Consider the following 13013-nt stretch of genomic DNA (forward strand, 5'->3'; position numbering starts at 1 on the left):
ACCGGGTTGAGTACTTACGTCCTTATCCTTCCCAAACAGCTTAAACGTCAACAATTCCCCCAAAAAACAACTAGTTGGGTGTAGACGATATTAACCCATTGGCTATTAGTACATACACTATGTTCCAAATTATTATGCAAATTATATTTTTCTTGGATTTTCCTAAATGGTCGGTCCAAATGACAGTCAGTCTAATAAAAGTCATCACCCTTTAGAGTATACATCAAATTTTATTGAAGAAACCTCCCAATGATAACAGTATAATCTCCAAAATGAATAAAACCTCAAAATGCACTGTTCCAAATTATTAGGCACAGTAGAATTTCTAGACATTTGATATGTTTTAAAGAACTGAAAAGTCTCATTTGTGGAATTTGCAGCATTAGGAGGTCACATTCACTGAACAAAAAAGCTATTTAACTCCAAAACATCCTAACAGGCCAAGTTACATGTTAACATAGGAACCCTTCTTTGATATTACCTTCACAAGTCTTGCATCCATTGAACTTGTGAGTTTTTGGAGAGTTTCTACTTGTATTTATTTGCATGAAGTCAGTATAGCCTCCCAGAGCTGCTGTTTTGATGTGAACTGCTTCCCACCCTCATAGATCTTTTGCTTGATGATACTCCAAAGGTTCTCTATAGGGTTGAGGACAGGGGAAGATGGTGGCCACACCATGAGTTTATCTCCTTTTATGCCCATAGCAGCCAATGACTCAGAGGTATTCTTTGAAGCATGATATTGTGCATTGTCAGCATGAAGATGATTTTGCTCCTCAAGGCACATTTCTGCTTTTTACACCATGGAAGAAAGTTGTTAGTCAGAAACTCTATAAACTTTGCAGAGATCATTTTCACATCTTCAGGAACTTTAAAGGGCCCTGCCAGCTGTTTCCCCATGATTCCGTCCCAAAACATGACTCCTCCACATCCTTGCTGATGTTGCAGCCTTGTTGGGACATGGTGGCCATCCACCAACCATCCACTACTCCATCCATCTGGACCATCCCGGGCTGCTCAACACTTATCAGTAAACAAGACTGTTTGGAAATTAGTCTTCATGTATGTCTGGGCCCACGGCAACTGTTTCTGCTTGTGAACACTGTTTAGGGGTGGCCGAATAGTAGGTTTATGAACCAAAGCAAGCCTTTGAAGGATCCTACACCTTGAGGATCGAGGGACTCCAGAGGCATCAGCAGCTTCAAATATCTGTTTGCTAGTTTGTAATGGCTTTTTAGCAGCTGGTCTCTTTAGCCGATGAACTTGCCTGGCAGAAACCTTCCTCATTATGCCTTTATCAGCACGAACACGACTGTGCTCAGATTCAGCCACAAATCTCTTAACAGTAAGATGATCTCTCTTAAATTTTCAAAAAATATCTAATGTTTTAATCCCTTAACCAAGGCATTGCACTATTTGATGCTTTTCGGCAGCAGGGAGATCCTTTTTCTTTCCCTTGTTACTTGAAAACTGTGGCCTGCTTAATAATGTGGAACATCATTTTTAAGTAGTTTTCCTTTAATTAGAATCACCTGGAAAACTAATTATCACGTGTTTAAGGGTACTGTCACAGTCACACTTTGATCGCTACGACCGTACGATCCGTGACGTTCCAGCGATATCCATACGATATCGCGGTGTCTGACACGCAGCAGCGATCAGGGATCCTGCTGAGAATCGTACGTCGTAGCAGATCGTATGGAACTTTCTTTCGTCGCTGGATCTCCCGCTGACATCGCTGGATCGTTGTGTGTGACAGCGATCTAGCGATGTGTTCGCTTGTAACCAGGGTAAACATCGGGTAACTAAGCGCAGGGCCGCGCTTAGTAACCCGATGTTTACCGTGGTTACCAGCGTAAAAGTAAAAAAAAAAACAAACAGTACATACTTACATTCCGGTGTCTGTCCTCCGGCGTCTCAGCTTCTCTGCACTGTGAGCGCCTGCCAGCCGGAAAGCGAGCACAGCGGTGACGTCTGACGTCACCGCTGTGCTTTCCGGCTCTGCTGCTTACACAGTGGAGAGAAGCAGAACGCCGGGGGACAGACACCGGAATGTAAGTATGTACGGTTTGTTTTTTTTACGTTTACGCTGGTAACCAGGGTAAACATCGGGTTACTAAGCGCGGCCCTGCGCTTAGTAACCTGATGTTTACCCTGGTTACCCGGGGACTTCGGCATCGCTCCAGCGCCGTGATTGCAACGTGTGACCGCAGTCTACGACGCTGGAGCGATACTCATACGACGCTGCGACGTCACGGATCGTGCCGTCGTAGCGTCCAAAGTGTGACTGTGTGACAGTACCCTTAGATTGATTTCAGTGATCCATTGAGTCCTGAGACACAATGCCATCCATGAGTTTATTTGAAAAACAAAACCATTAAATCGTTTTGACACTTAAATCCAATTTGCATAATAACTTGCAACACCGTGTATATTACATGCTTTCCCAAACATCAGAAAGGGGAAACCTATGGAGGCAATAAGAGTCATAAAAAAGGAGGGGAGTTCTTTTCTATGTGTTAAGGGGATACAGGGTACATATGATATAACCGGGCTGAGGGTTCATAAAAAGATACATATCAATTCTATCATTAAGACCAGCTGGACCTGTCGCCTGTGTCCGCATAATCCACCCGGCCTCCTGCCTCAACAACAACTTATGTAGATCTCCTCCCTGCATCGGTAAAACAACCCTCTCTATTCCTGCAAATGTTAGAACCTCAGGGTTCCCTTCATGCATATCCCTGATATGACTAATAAGCCTCTGTACTCCTCTGCCTGACTGAATCGACTTAAAATGTTCCCGAAAACGTATATACAAATGGCGAATAGTCTTACCTATATAGTACCTTCTGCAAGGGCAGAAAACCACATACACCACCACGTAATCAGTGGTAATTTAAGACATAATTATGTTTTCTTAACCCCTTAGTGACAGAGCCAATTTGGTACTTAATGATCGAGCCAATTTTTACAATTCTGACCACTGTCACTTTATGAGGTTATAACTCTGGAACGCTTTAACGGATCCTGCTGATTCTGAGATTGTTTTTTCTTTACATGTTGTACTTCATGCTAGTGGTAACATTTCTTCGATATTACTTGCGATTATTTATGAAAAAAATGGAAATATGGTGAAAATTTTTAAAATTTAGCAATTTTCAAATTTTGTATTTTTATGCCCTTAAATCAGAGAGATATGTCACACAAAATAGTTAATAAATAACATTTCCGACATGTCTACTTTACATCAGCACAATTTTGGAAACAAAATTTTTTTTTTGTTAGGGAATTATAAGGGTTAAAATTTGACCAGCAATTTCTCATTTTTATAACACCATTTTTTTTTTTAGGGACCACATCACATTTGAAGTCATTTTGAGGGGTCTATATGATAGAAAATAACCAAGTGTGACACCATTCTAAAAACTGCACCCCTCAAGGTACTTAAAACCACATTCAAGAAGTTTATTAACCCTTTACGTGCTTCACAGGAACTCAAACAATGTGGAAGGAAAAAATGAACATTTAACTTTTTTTTGCAAACACTTTAATTCAGAACCATATTTTTTTATTTTCACAAGTGTAAAAACAGAAATTTAACCATACATTTTGTTGTGCAATTTCTCCTGAATATGCTGATACCCCATATGTGGGGGTAAACCACTGTTTGGGCGCACCGCAGAGCTTGGAAGAGAATGAGCGCCGTTTGACTTTTTCAATGCAGAATTGGCTGGAATTGAGATCGGATGCCATGTCACGTTTGGAGAGCCCCTGATGTGCCTAGATGTGTGGTGAGCACTTTGAGCCCCCAAATGCTTCACAGAAGTTTATAACGTAGAGCCGTGAAAATAAAAAATCGCATTTGTTTACACAAAAATGATATTTTCGCCCACAAATTCTTATTTTCACAAGGGTAACAGGAGAAATTAGACCACAAAAGTTGTTGTGCAATTTCTCCTGAGTACGTCGATACCCCATATGTGGGGGTAAACCACTGTTTGGGCGCACCGCAGAGCTTGGAAGAGAAGGAGTGCCGTTTTACTTTTTCAATGTAGAATTGGCTGGAATTGAGATCGGATGCCATGTCGCGTTTGGAGAGCCCCTGATGTGCCTAAACAGCGGAAACCCCCCACAAATGACACCATTTTGGAAACTAGACCCCTTAAGGAACTTATCTAGATGTGTGGTGAGCACTTTAAACCCCCAGGTGCTTCACGGAAGTTTATAACGTAGAGCCGTGAAAATAAAAAATCCTTTTTTTTTCACTCAAAAATGATTTTTTAGCCTGCAATTTTTTATTTTATCAAGGGTAACAGGAGACGTTGGACCACAAAGTCTGTTGACCAGTTTGTCCTGAGTACGCTGATACCCCATATGTGGGGGGAGGGCACTGTTTGGGCACCCATCAGGGCTCGGAAGGGAAGGAGCGCCGCTTGGAATCCAGACTTTGATGGGATGGTCTGCGGGTGTCATGTTGCATTTGCAGAGATCCTGATGTACCTAAACAGTAGAAACCCCCCACAAGTGACTCCATTTTGGAAACTAGACCCCCCCAAAGAGCTTATCTAGATGTGTGGTGAGCACTAGGAACCCCCAACTGCTTCACAGAAGTTTATAATGTAGAGCCATGAAAATAAAAAAAATCATATTTTTTCCACAAAAATGATCTTTTCACCCCCAAATTTTTACTTTCACAAGGGTAACAGGAGAAATTGGACCCCAAAATTTATTGTGCAATTTATGCTGAGTAGGCTGATACCCCATATGTGGGGGATAAACCACTGTTTGGGCGCATGGCTGAGCTCGGAAGGGAAGGAGTGCCGTTTTGGAATGCAGACTTTGATAGAATGGTCTGCAGGCATTATGTTGCGTTTGCAGAGCCCCCGATGTACCTAAACAGTACAAACCCCCCACAAGTGACCTCATTTTGGAAACTAGACCCCCCAAGGAACTTATCTAGATGTGTTGTGAGAACTTTGAATGCCCAAGTGCCTCACAGCAGTTTATAATGCAGAGTCGTGAAAATAAAAAATATTTTTTTTTCCACAAAAAAAGATTTTTTTAGCCCCCAAGTTTTTATTTTCACAAGGGTATCAGGAGAAATTGGACCCCAAAAGTTGTTGTCCAATTTATCCAGAGTACGCTGATGCCCCATATGTGGGGGTAAACCACTGTTTGGGAACACTGCAGAGCTCAGAAGGGAAGGAGCACCATTTGACTTTCTGAGCGCAAAATTGGCTGTGGCGTTTGGAGACCCCCTGATGTACCTAAACAGTGGAAACCCCCCCCAATTCTAACTCCAACCCTAACCCCAACACACCCCTAACCCTAATCCCAACCCGATCCATAATTCTAATCACAACCCTAACCCCCAAAACACCCATAACCCTAATCCCAAAGCTAACCATAACCCTAATCAAAACCCTAAACCCAACACCCCCCTAATCCTAATCTCAGCCCTAACCTCAAAACCTAACCCTAATCCCAATACACCCCTATCCTTAATCCCAACCCTAGCCTTAACCCTAATCCCAAACCTAACCCTAATCCCAAATGTAACCCTAATGCCAACCCTAATCCAAATCCTAATCCCAACTCTAACCCTAACTTTAGCCCCAACCCTAGCCCTAACCCTACCTCTAACCCTAATCCTAGCTCTAACCCAAGCCCTAACCCTAACCCAAGGCTATGTGCACATGTTGCGGATTTTGCTGCGGATCCGCAGCAGTTTCCCATGATTTTAGAGTACAATGTAAACCTATGGGAAACATAAAACGCTGTGCCCATGCTGCGAAAAAAAACACACGGAAACGCAGCTGTTTACATTCCGCAGCATGTCAATTCTTTCTGCTGATTCCGCAGCGGTTTTACACCTGCTCCATAATAGAAAACCGCAGGTGTAAAACCGCAGTAGAATCCGCACAAAAACCGCGGTACATCCGCGATAAATCCGCAGGAAAAACGCAGCGTTTTGGTCCTGCGGATTTATCAAATCCGCTGCGGAAAAATCCGCAGAGAACCATTCTGTGTGCACATATCCTAACCCTAACCCTACCCCTAACCCTATTTGGAAAATAGAAATTCATACATTTTTTTTTATTTTATTATTTTTTTCTTACTAAGGAGGTGATAAAGGGGGGGGGTTATTTACAATTTTTTTTTATTTTGATCACTGTGATAGGATCTCACAGTGACCAAAATAAAAAAAGAGGAAGAATTTTCTTTTGCCGGCCAGCAGATCATGGGGGGCACACTGCGCATGCGCCTGCCATTTTCTTACCGGAGCAAGAAGCCGGCGGCCAGCAGACGAAGCAGGAGGACCCAGGGACACCGGTAAGTATAACAGGGTCCCCGAATCCCCCTATTTCTCTGTCCTCTGATGTGTGATCACATCAGAGGACAGAGAATGACATCGCGTTTTTTTTTTTTTTTTGCGGTCGCCGGTAAACAGTTAATTAACGGCGATCGCAAAACAGGGGTCGGTAAAAACCGACCCCGATCATGTTCTTTGGGGTCTCGGCTACCCCCGGCAGCCGAGACCCCAAAGAACATCCGGGTGCCGGGCGGCGGGCGCACTGCGCATGCGCCCGCCATTATTTCCCCGGAAAAAGATGGCGGCGCCCATCGGGAGCCACGAGGAGCACCGGGGGAGGTAGGTGAGTATTGGGGGGCTATCGGGGACCACATTTCTCTGTCCTCCGATGTGCAATCACATTCGAGGACAGAGAAATTAACCCCTTCATGACCCAGCCTATTTTGACCTTAATGACCTGGCCGTTTTTTGCAATTCTGACCAGTGTCCCTTTATGAGGTAATAACTCAGGAACGCTTCAACGGATCCTAGCGATTCTGAGATTGTTTTTTCGTGACATATTGGGCTTCATGTTAGTGGTAAATTTAGGTCGATAATTTCTGAGTTTATTTGTGAAAAAAACGGAAATTTGGCGAAAATTTAGCAATTTTCACATTTTGAATTTTTATTCTGTTAAACCAGAGAGTTATGTGATACAAAATAGTTAATAAATAACATTTCCCACATGTCTACTTTACATCAGCACAATTTTGGAAACAAATTTTTTTTTTGCTAGGAAGTTATAAGGGTTAAAATTTGACCAGTGATTTCTCATTTTTACAACAAAATTTACAAAACCATTTTTTTTATGGACCACATCACATTTGAAGTCATTTTGAGGGTTCTATATGGCTGAAAATACCCAAAAGTGACACCATTCTAAAAATTGTACCCCTCAAGGTGCTCAAAACCACATTCAAGAAGTTTATTAACCCTTCAGGTGTTTCACAGCAGCAGAAGCAACATGGAAGTAAAAAATGAACATTTAACTTTTTAGTCACAAAAATGATCTTTTAGCGAAAATCTTTTTATTTTCCCAAGGGTAAAAGGAGAAACTGGACCACGAACGTTGTTGTCCAATTTGTCCTGAGTACGCTGATACCTCATATGTTGGGGTAAACCACTGTTTGGGCGCACGGCAGGGCTCGGAAGGGAAGGAGCGCCATTTGACTTTTTCAATGAAAAATTGGCTCCAATCTTTAGCCGACACCCTGTCGCGTTTGGAGAGCCCCCGTGTGCCTAAACATTGGAGCTCCCCCACAAGTGACCCCATTTTGGAAACTAGACCCCCCAAGGAACTTATCTAGAAGCATAGTAAGCACCTTAAACTCTCAGGTGCTTCACAAATTGATCCGTAAAAATGAAAAAGTACTTTTTTTTCCACACACAATTTCTTTTAGCCTCAATTTTTTCATTTTCACATGGGCAATAGGAGAAATTGGACCCCAAATGTTGTTGTCCAGTTTGTCCTGAGTACGCCGATACCTCATATGTGGGGGTAAACCACTGTTTGGGTGCACGGCAAGGCTCGGAAGGGGAGGCGTGCCATTTGACTTTTTGAATGGAAAATTAGCTCCAATCGTTAGCGGACACCATGTCGCGTTTGGAGAGCCCCTGTGTGCCTAAACATTGGAGCTCCCCTACAAGTTACCCCATTTTGGAAACTAGACCCCCCAAGGAACTTATCTAGATGCATAGTGAGCACTTATAACCCCCAGGTGCTTCACAGAAGTTTATAACGCAGAGCCTTCAAAATAAAAAATAATTTTTCTTTCCTCAAAAATGATTTTTAGCCCAGAATTTTTTATTTTCCCAAGGGTAACAGGAGAAATTGGACCTCAAAAGTTGTTGTCCAGTTTCTCCTGAGTACGCTGATACTCCATATGTGGGGGTAAACCACTGTTTTGGCACACGTCCGGGTTTGGAAGGGAAGTAGTGACTTTTTGAAATGCAGACTTTTATGGAATGCTCTGCGGGCGTCAGGTTGCGTTTGCAGAGCCCCTGATGTGCCTAAACAGTAGGAACTCCCCACAAGTGACTCCATTTTGGAAACTAGACCCCCAAGGGAACTTATCTAGATGGGTGGTGAGCACTTTGAACCCCCAAGTGCTTCACAGAAGTTTATAACGCAGAGCCGTGAAAATAATAAATGTGTTTCCTTTCCTCAAATATTTTTTTAGCCCAGAATTTTTTATTTTTGCAAGGGTAACAGGAGAAATTTGACCCCAAAAGTTGTTGTCCAGTATCTCCTGAGTACGCTGATACCCCATATGTGGGGGTAAACCACTGTTTGGGCACATGCCGGGGCTCGGAAGGGAAGTAGTGACGTTTTGGAATGCAGACTTTGATGGAATGGTCTGCGGGCATCATGTTACGTTTGCAGAGCCCCTAATATGCCTAAACAGTAGAAACCCCCCACAAGTGACCCCATTTTGGAAACTAGACCCCCCAAGGAACTTATCTAGATGTGTGGTGAGCACTTTCAACCCCCAAGTGCTTCACAGAAGTTAATAACGCAGAGCCGTGAAAATAAAAAATAATTGTTCTTTCCTCAAAAATTATGTTTTAGCAAGTAATTTTTTTATTTTTGCAAGGGTAACAGGAGAAATTGGACCCCAACAGTTGTTGCCCAGTTTGTCCTGGTACCCCACTGTTTGGGCGCACGTCGGGGCTTGGAAGGGAGGGAGCAACATTTGACTTTTTGAACGCAAGATTGGCTGGAATCAATGGTGGCGCCATGTTGCGTTTGGAGACCCCTGATGTGCCTAAACAGTGGAAACCCCTCAATTCTAACTTCAACACTAACCCCAACACACCCCTAATCCTAATCCCAACTGTAGCCATAACCCTAATCACAACCCTAACCCACCCCTAACCACAACCCTAACCCCAACACACCCGTAACCCTAATTCCAACCCTAACCCTAATCCCAACCCTAACCCCAACCCTAACCCTAATCCCAACCCTAACCACAACTGTAACCCCAACACACCCCTAACCCTATCTGTAACCCTAACCACAAGCCTAATCTTAACCCTATTTCCAACCCTAGCCCTAATTCCAACCCTAACTCTAATTCCAACCCTAACCCTAAGGCTATGTGCCCACGTTGCGGATTCGTGTGAGATTTTTCCGCACGATTTTTGAAAAATCTGCAGGTAAAAGGCACTGCATTTTACCTGCGGATTTACAGCAGATTTCCAGTGTTTTTTTGTGCGGATTTCACCTGCGGATTCCTATTGAGGAACAGGTGTAAAACGCTGCGGAATCCTCACAAGGAATTGACATGCTGCGGAAAATACAACGCAGCGTTTCTGCACGGAATTTTCCGCACCATGGGCACAGCGGATTTGGTTTTCCATAGGTGTACATGGTACTGTAAACCTGATGGAAAACTGCTACGAATTCGCAGCGGCCAAACCGCTGCGGAGCCGCGGCCAATCCGCTGCGGATCCGCGGCCAAATCCGCACTGTGTGCACATGCCATAACCCTAACCCTAACCCTACCCCTAGTTCTAACCCTAGTTCTAACCCTAACCCTAGTGGAAAAAGAAAAAAAATATATTTTCTTAATTTTATTATTGTCCCTACCTATGGGGGTGATAAAGGGGGGGGTTTATTTATTATTTTTTTGTTTTGATCGCTGTGATAGAACCTACCACAGCGATCAAAATGTACTTTGTAATGAATCTGCCGGCCGGCAGATTCGGCGGGCGCACTGCGCATGCGCCCGACATTTTGGAAGATGGCGGCGCCCAGGGAGAAGACGGACCGACTTCGGGAGTCTCGGTAAGTATGAGGGGGTGGTGGGGGGGTGGATCGGAGCACAGGGGGGGGGGGGATCGGAGGACGGGGGGAGCGGACAGGAGCACGGGGGAGCGGACAGGGGGACGGAGGGGGGTACCGGACAGAACGGAGGACTGGGGAGGAGATCGGGGGCGGTGGTGGTGGGGGGGGGGGGGTCAGAACATGATATCCAGCCATGGCAGATGCTATTGCAGCATCGGCCATGGCTGGATTGCAATATTTCACCATTTTCATAGGTGAAATATTGCAAATTGCTCTGATTGGCTGTTGCACTTTCAACAGCCAATCAGAGTGATCGTAGCCACGTGGGGGCAAAGCCACCCCCCCTGGGCTGAAGTACAACTCCCCCTCTCCCTGCAGATCGGGTGAAATAGGAGTTAACCCTTTCACCCGATCTGCAGGGACGCGATCATTCCATGACGCCACATAGGCGTCATGGGTCGGATTGGCACCGACTTTCATGACGCCTACGTGGCGTCAAAGGTCGGGAAGGGGTTAAATGGCAAATCGCTTTTTTTTTTTTTTTTTTTGCGACCGCCGGTAAACGGTTAATTACCGGCGATCGCAACTCGGGGGTCGGTAAAAAAAACCCCGAATCATGTTCTCTGGGGTCTCGGCTACCCCCGGCAACCGAGACCCCAGAGAAAATCCGACTCTGGGGGGCGCTATTCACTTTTTCCACAGCGCCGTTAATTAACGGCGCTGTGGTTTAAGTACCCTTAGCGGCCGCCGTTAAAAGACGTATCGGCGGTCGTTAAGGGGTTAAGGAGGTCGGTGGAGCTCTAGGTCATCACGCAGAAAAGGGCAGAGAAGCTTTTGCCAGAGTTTCCAACAAAACCATATTGGTATTATCTCCCAAAGGTGCATAAATCTTTCACCCCCCCCCCCAGGCAGACCCATTGTGTCCGGGGTAGGGTCACACACTGAGCCCCTATCCCAGTACATTGATTGGCTTCTGCGCCCTCTACTTCAGCATGTTCCGTCGTACATTAAGGATACAAATTCGTTTTTGGATCACGTTCAGAACTTTACGTGGCAGCCGGGGTTCTCCCTGGCGTCCATTGATGTTGGCAATTTGTACACTAAAATCCCGCAACAAATGGGTGTAGACACCATTAGGCATATTTTGGAGACCACTAACAGGAGTCATGTTTTTACTGACTTTGTCTGTGAAGGTCTCAGGTTCATACTTACACACAACACCTTTACTTTCATGGATACTTGGTACATACAGACCCACCGGGACTGCCATGGGGGCCCCGGCTGCATGTACGTTCACTAACCTTTATTTAGCGGTTTTTGAAGAGGATTATATCTATTCCGCTAGGAACACTTTTCTTAAACACATCAAGCTTTAGCTCAGATACGTGGATTACGTGTTTCTGGTATGGGATGGCACAGAGGAAGAGTTTGCACTTTTTGTTGGTTACCTGAATGGGTCTAATACAGTGGAGATGTCTTTCACGTCTGTTTTTGGGGGTTCCAGCTTGGAGTTCCTAGATGTATCAGTAGTGGTTCAGGAGGGGGAAATTTGTACAGCTATTTACTGTAAGCCGACTGCTACCAATTCGGTATTGCATTTCAACAGCTTCCACCCGGTTCACACCAAGCGGTCCTTGCCTTACAGCCAACTGTTGAGGAAACGGAGGGTTAATAATACACAAAAATGTTTTGAACAGCAATCTAGAGAATTATGTCAGAGACTTCAAGACAGGGGTTACCCGGATGCATTATTGTGAACAGCATTGGATCGCGTTAATAAACATCCTCAAAGTAATATGGGCAAAGTAGGTGAAACAATGGGACAGCGGTTTGCCTTTTGTTTCCAGTACAGTCCAGTGGATCAGGAGATAAGAGCTTCTATTAGGAAACATTGGCATATATTGGAGAGGGATAAGGATTTAGCTGGTAGGGTGGCCGGGGGGCCGCTGATCTCTAACAGACGCAGTACACGTATAAGGGACATTTTGGTTTGAAACTGCACGTCTAAGCCAAAGACGACCTGGTTGGAGCAGGCAGCATTGAAGGGCAATTATCGTTGTGGGCACTGTCAATATTGTAAATATCATGTCCCCGGGCGGGTGTTAAATATAGGTCCCATTAAGCATACGGTTCAACAATTTATTTCTTGCAAAACTGATTACGTGGTGTATGTGGTTTTCTGCCCTTGCAGAAGGTACTATATACAGTAGGTAAGACTTTTTGCCATTTGTATATACGTTTTAGGGAACATTTTAAGTCGATTCAGTCAGGCAGAGGAGTACCGAGGCTTATTAGTCATATCAGGGATATGCATGAAGGGAACCCTGAGGTTCTAACATTTGCAGGAATAGAGAGGGTTGTAGGGAGGAGATCTACATAAGTTGTTGTTGAGGCAGGAGGCCAGGTGGATTATGCGGACACAGGCGACAGGTCCAGCTGGTCTTAATGATAGAATTGATATGTATCTTTTTATGAACCCTCAGCCCGGTTATATCATATGTACCCTGTATCCCCTTAACACATAGAAAAGAACTCCCCTCCTTTTTTATGACTCTTATTGCCTCCATAGGTTTCCCCTTTCTGATGTTTGAGAAAGCATGTAATATATGTACTAATAGCCAATCGTCTACACCCAACTAGTTGTTTTTTGGGGGAATTGTTGACGTTTAAGCTGTTTGGGAAGGATAAGGACGTAAGTACTCAACCCGGTTAACAATGCCGGCATTGTTTTTAATGTTTTTAACAAATGCACATGTTGTACTCTGGCTGTGGATGCTTGGGGCGTGGGGTGGGAGGGGTTTGTTTACTTGCCTATTTCTGCCAGCGTCACTTCCCAGCACCACTGACTCGTGGAAGCGCTACCGTCAG

General features: G+C 44.5%; 1 protein-coding gene across 2 annotated transcripts in view; it reads left to right on the top strand.

The window, feature by feature from the left end:
- Positions 1–13013, top strand: part of QSER1 (glutamine and serine rich 1) — a 187358-nt gene that overhangs the window by 39734 nt on the left and 134611 nt on the right. The gene's annotated exons all lie outside the window — the stretch shown is intronic.

This window comes from Ranitomeya variabilis, chromosome 2 (genome assembly GCF_051348905.1).
Source record: "Ranitomeya variabilis isolate aRanVar5 chromosome 2, aRanVar5.hap1, whole genome shotgun sequence".
NCBI lineage: Eukaryota > Metazoa > Chordata > Amphibia > Anura > Dendrobatidae > Ranitomeya > Ranitomeya variabilis.